The sequence below is a fragment of the Apis dorsata genome, unplaced genomic scaffold (assembly GCF_000469605.1).
Source record: "Apis dorsata unplaced genomic scaffold, Apis dorsata 1.3 scaffold_97, whole genome shotgun sequence".
NCBI classification, from domain to species: domain Eukaryota; kingdom Metazoa; phylum Arthropoda; class Insecta; order Hymenoptera; family Apidae; genus Apis; species Apis dorsata.
This window is the reverse complement of record NW_006263395.1, coordinates 495,084-500,750: the sequence shown is the minus strand read 5'-3', so window position 1 is coordinate 500,750 and position 5,667 is coordinate 495,084. Positions and strand designations below refer to the sequence as shown.

Genomic DNA, 5,667 nt, shown 5'->3' with positions numbered 1-5,667 from the left:
TAAGTTTCCTTTTTTTTTTTTTTTTTTCCGTTTCTCGCAAATCTTGCGATTCTGACTGAGGATATTTTAAGAGGATATTTTAAGAGGAAAAAGAGAGGAGGCGACATCCTGCACGAGGCAACTCGTTACCACGTGAGAAAGGTAAACTATACGTACGTAAGTATATATAATACAGGAAATGCGAAAGGAAAGATAGTGAGCACCTGCTACGGCTAAACTCGCCGATGCATAATAAGCGCAATAATTCCGTATAGGATAGTAACGAGTTTCGTGGTTCGATTTTTAAAAAAAATTCTCCAAGTGAGACATTTTTACATGCGCGATGTTAACTCATAGGGAACGATGGTTGCATAAATAATCGATAGTAAAATTAATTGAGTTCTGTTAGCTTAGATGATATCGTATACCGGTTTTCCAGGAATGTAACGTAGCTCATTCATGTTTTACATCGAACGTGAATACATTACGATGTTCTTTATACGATATTCGCGCCGATTCAAAGGCGGACAGATATCTTGGATAGAGGCGATTCGCATTTTTTGATTAACATAAAGGATTTTATTATTCTTCGAAACAAAGTTTTTTTTGTCATTTTTCTTCCGAGTTTGAGTTTGATTAAGAATGAATAGATAGATTATAAAAAGCGAAGATTTATTTAAGAAAGAAAAGAATGGAAATGAATAAATCACGGTATCACGGGATTAAATTTATTTTCGATGTTTTGGAATCGTGATCTAGGAGAATAAATAAATTCTAGAATTCCACGTGGTTATCGTGAGCAGCAATAGACCGTAACATTTATGTTTCTTAACGTGTGAGGATATATTAACACGATTGTATCGGTGAATGTAACGTAAAGATCTTGCAAATTTCATTGCACTTCATATATTATTCATGATCTGAAAATAAGCATTTTTGATTTTTATTAATGTTTTATTAATCAACGATTCATATTCGATGAACTAATTTCTAGAAAATTCTTTAAAAAATTTGAAATATTTCTATTTTTAAATATTCATTAATGTAAAAAAAGGAATATAAGAAAAAAAATATCGTGAGAAAAAGACTGTGAATTTTTAATTAATAATTTATCTTTAATTAATAATTTTATCTTTATTTCATTTCAAAAAAATAAGAAATTATTATTAAATTTAATGTATAAATGTTTACGAAAAATATTGTGTTTCAAATAACCCGCGCTCTATTATTAGTAATTTTTACCTAACCTTCTTACAGATTTTGAAAAATGAATATGGCGTCAGTGATTAGACAGGTGTATGAAGATTCTCGCGATTAAATTTGATTTTTATAATAATTACAAAGTGTTTATGTATAAATAAAACTAAATTATATCGAAGTGAGTCGTGTGTTATTAATATACACAATTATATCCCACACACAACAGGTATCATTGACTTGTATTATTTCTTAACCTTCGAGTATTGTTAACTCGAACTACGTAATATTTTCTCCGATCGAAACTAAACAAAATTTTAACGTGCCAAGTGTAACAGGGTTAATTAAGCGACTTTGCTGATGACTCAATTTCCAACTTGATCGGTCACGTCGATTCGAACGGACTGTGGAACAGATCGTAAAAGATTCCAGCGAAATGTGATTCACCGAACGAAAACCTGCCATTAACGGCACTCTTTTTATACACGCGAGTAGAAGATGCACCATCGAAATTCTGATCAGTTGAATAACGAGTCTACAAATACGGTCTGTAGAAACAATTTCTGACACTATGAATATAAATATATTATTTTCGTTTTTATTTAATTAGTATATGAGAATTATAAGTGCAATATTTCACATATTATTATATATTATGTAGGTTATGTCGATCTAGTTTCTTTTATAAAAGATAAGATAGATTCTTTCTAATTAATTAAAGTTAATTTTCTTCTTTCTAATTTTTATCAGTTCATTCTAGATCATTTTCTTCGTTATCTTCCAATGTCATTCTAGTTATATTGAACTATACACAGTAGAACGGATATTACTATCTTTTTGTGTAGAGACAGCCAGTAATTAGACTTTATTCTTTTATTATCCATTTGCTTCGGGGTTGGATGCGATGAAGGCCTATGTATCTTTGAATTATTGCCATCATAACGATAATTCAGTATTTCATCAAGAAAGGACACGCAAAGTTTGTACGTGTAGATTGATAACCGAGTTAATATAGAGCTTTTTCGTCGTATTTTATGCATCGAACTATATGTTTATCGATAGTTTATATATTATGTGTAGTATAGTATTTAGTATGTCATTGAGTCTTCTCTGAAAATTATATAGTTGATAGTTTCTATATATAATTTTTTTCTTCTCAGCAGTATGATTAAGAAATTAATAAATCTAGAGTGAATAACTATCAAAATAAATATTTATTTAAACAGTGGCATGATAGACATAATTTATGATTGTAATACAAAATTCAATATCCAAACAATTTAACACAGAACGATGTTAAATTAAATATTTCACGTTAATATTATAGATCATATCAACGCCATTAAAATCTAATCATAATATTTAATAATTATGTTACACATTATTTCATTAAACAACATTATAATCTCGCCATATAAATAAATTTATAAAATCGTCGATCAAACACTTCTATAACTAGTCGCTACTATAAATCTCGTATAAATTATTCCTCTATCCGTATCGATAAATAATTTATAAGCGATAGGTGTTCGTTTTAACGCTATTTAATTTATATTGAAATAAACTTGTTTTCGCGAATGTTATATATAGATTGTCTTAAAAAATATGGAAATATGGAAAGTACGAATTAATTGGAAATTCCTGAGATAATTTCAAGTAACATTTTTCTTTACAAAAACTTTCATTACAGCTTTGTTAACGAATTACAAAAAAATATTAGTCAATCATGAAGTGCATAGACTATTCAAGATAAAGAATGGGAGAAAGAGGAGGATGATAAAGGAAGAGAAGAAGAGAAGAAGAGAATGATGAAGAGAAAGAAAAAGGAGAGCATGAGCATAAAAAGAAGGGAAGGAAAATAGAGAAAGAAAAGGAGAAAGAAGTGATGAAGAGAAAGATGAGCGTGATAAAGGAGTAGAAGATAACAAAGAATAAGAGGACAGTGATAGAAGGTAGGAGAGAAAGAAGAGAATGTATAAAGATGGGAAAAAAATCCTATATAAAGTATTAATAACGAATTTGCACATGTTGCTTAGATTTTTTCGTACTCGATTTATACCAATTATTAGTCGCAGTTTGACTATTCTACGCGCTCTGTAATTGGCCAATATTTCTTTATTAATAATTCATTAACAAAGCTTTAACAAAAGAAAAATGTTGGCTGAAATTATCTCAGAAATCTCCAATTAATCGTTTAATCGTTTTTATATTTTTTGGACGCTTTATATAGAGCCTCGTTGGTCGATGTTTCGAGATCGATATTTTTCTCACATTGGATCGCGTTGTCAGCTGGATCTCGATCCCTTTCGATCTTTCTTCGCGCGGCCATAGGAAATGGCGCGGATATATTTCGAACGCCTGGAAAGGTACTCGAGCGGAAAATTTGCTGGCAGCGGACGCGGAATAAAACCCGATCCATTTATCTAATATCTCGTCACGCGTGTATACATTCTTGTCCTATGCATTAATTAACCTAATCGCGACGGTACAATCAAACACATTTGCGGTCGGGCAAAACGCGCGCTCCTTCTCGCAGAATCCCGGAATAGATGGTAAACGATGAGATGCCGCATAATTAGACAGAATACATGCGGAGATTTAATCGTCGTACATTGGATCAAATGTGAGATATAACGTTTCGCTACTGTATTTGGTCGAATGTCGGGATACGTTTCCCCTCGTACAATTCGAGCGAGCATTATTATCGATTGTACTTTAAAAAGTACTTTAAAAAATATCTTATCTTTTAAAAGTATATATATATATATATATATAGAATTTATCGGTGAAGCAAAACATTTGTTTCCTGCGATTAATTGAAATTCAATATCGATTGTGGTGAAATATAGCGGAATATTCATCATTATTTATATAAACGAATTGAATCATATTTTTTTACGATTCTATTCAACAAAACACGCGTGATATTATACTTGAACTTATATTTTTATAACGAAGAAGAATTTTGTAAAAGATAAAATTACGAATCACTGGACAAACAAAATTTTAAATACCCAATGTAAAACGCGTGAAACAACACGCGTAAAATGTTCGCTTTCGAGAGCAATGTCTGAATGGACGTTCAGTGGACCGGTCCTGCCCACTGTTCAATCGCAAGAGGATCAAGAGATAAAGAAATGAAATGAAAAAGGCAGATATGGAGGAGAAAGAGAAAAAGAAATTGGAGAGGAGGAAAAAGGAATAATCCTACCGTAAGAAACGGCGCATTACACGTCTTGGTGAACACCGTGGTCTTCCGAGCTGATAGCAGGACCTTAAATCCTTGTTGCGGTTTCTCGTATCTACGATACACGGTGACATTGCACATTTCTTAGGTGTGCTCGGTATCACCGACTTCTTAATCTCGGACGTGACAAATTACTTCTTCGTGTTCGGCTGGAACGCGTATATTTCTTCCCCCTTCCTATGCTATTTTATTTGCATCTTTATGCCAACGTTGAACGTGATTTGAAAAGCGTATTCGAAGGAGAGGCAAGTTGAAAAATATATATCTCCGGGGATATATCGGGTTACAATAAGAACCTTGTCTCTGTTTTCAAACGGAATCAATGAAATATTCGACTTTTGTTCCATTGTTAAATTATTCATTCCGTTGAGCGAATCTATCAATAGATAGATTTAATCGACGATTAGAAAGAAATTTAAAATTATATATCAGAATTGTGTGATCATTGTTCTTATGTAAAATCTCAAAAAAAATCTCAAATAATTTTCCTTCGTTTAGTCGAAAATTATATTTCACGTATTCCTAGAATTCCAACAATATTCTTCGTTATTCTACAACTCGAATATAATATATTCTATACGAACGTTACGCTTTAAACGCAAAGCGGTGCAACAAAGATCGATCGAATGATCGTCAGAAATAAGAAACCTTTTCTTATCACGCGAAAAATCGAAACTCGATTATCCTTCCTTTGGATTTTACGATTCACCTTTTGGTTGCTCGCAACCAGATTCTACACAACCAATGTGTGTAAGCGTTATATCTACTCGCATGTTGCATTTTCGAAGGAACGTACGAAACCGACGATAATTTATTCCGTGGCCGTAAACTTGGCGGCGGACAGCCTTCCTACGCTTGTTTCCACTCGAGCCAAAAGTGCTAAGCAAACACGTATCCAGGGGGTCTCTTCTCCCGTTGCTCCTCTCTCTCTCTCTCTCTCTCTCTCTCTCTCTTTCTCCTCAACCCTTTTTTCCCTCTCTTTTCTCCTACGCTCGCCCTATCAAGCCATCTTTCGCGTTTTGCCTTCGCTCGTGTACGTTGCTCTTACCTTTTTTCTTTTTTTCCTTCGCTCCGTGAAATCGAAATGAATATTCCTTGCCCGTGTTGGTTTTTACGCGTTGCTTTCGTGTTCCTTTGAGAGAAATTCGCCGATGGCCGCTTATACATTCGTGGAATTTAACACGGTTATATTCTGCTTTGTGGACAAAAGAATTTCGAAGCCTATTCTTGTTACTTTTAACTCG

General features: G+C 33.1%; 1 protein-coding gene across 3 annotated transcripts in view; it reads left to right on the top strand.

Moving 5' to 3' along the window:
• LOC102670613 (ankyrin repeat domain-containing protein 6) overlaps positions 1-5,667 on the top strand; it is a 126,679-nt gene that overhangs the window by 1,483 nt on the left and 119,529 nt on the right. Inside the window, exons 1-2 of one of the 3 annotated variants that reach the window (XM_006611963.2) lie at positions 1,241-1,405; positions 1,507-1,722. The exons of 1 other annotated variant lie outside the window; for it this stretch is intronic. The gene's annotated coding sequence lies outside the window, so the exon portion shown is untranslated. Of the gene's footprint in view, positions 1-1,240; positions 1,406-1,506; positions 1,723-5,667 lie in introns of those variants that run through there. One more of the 3 variants, XM_031508679.1, reaches the window with a different exon arrangement.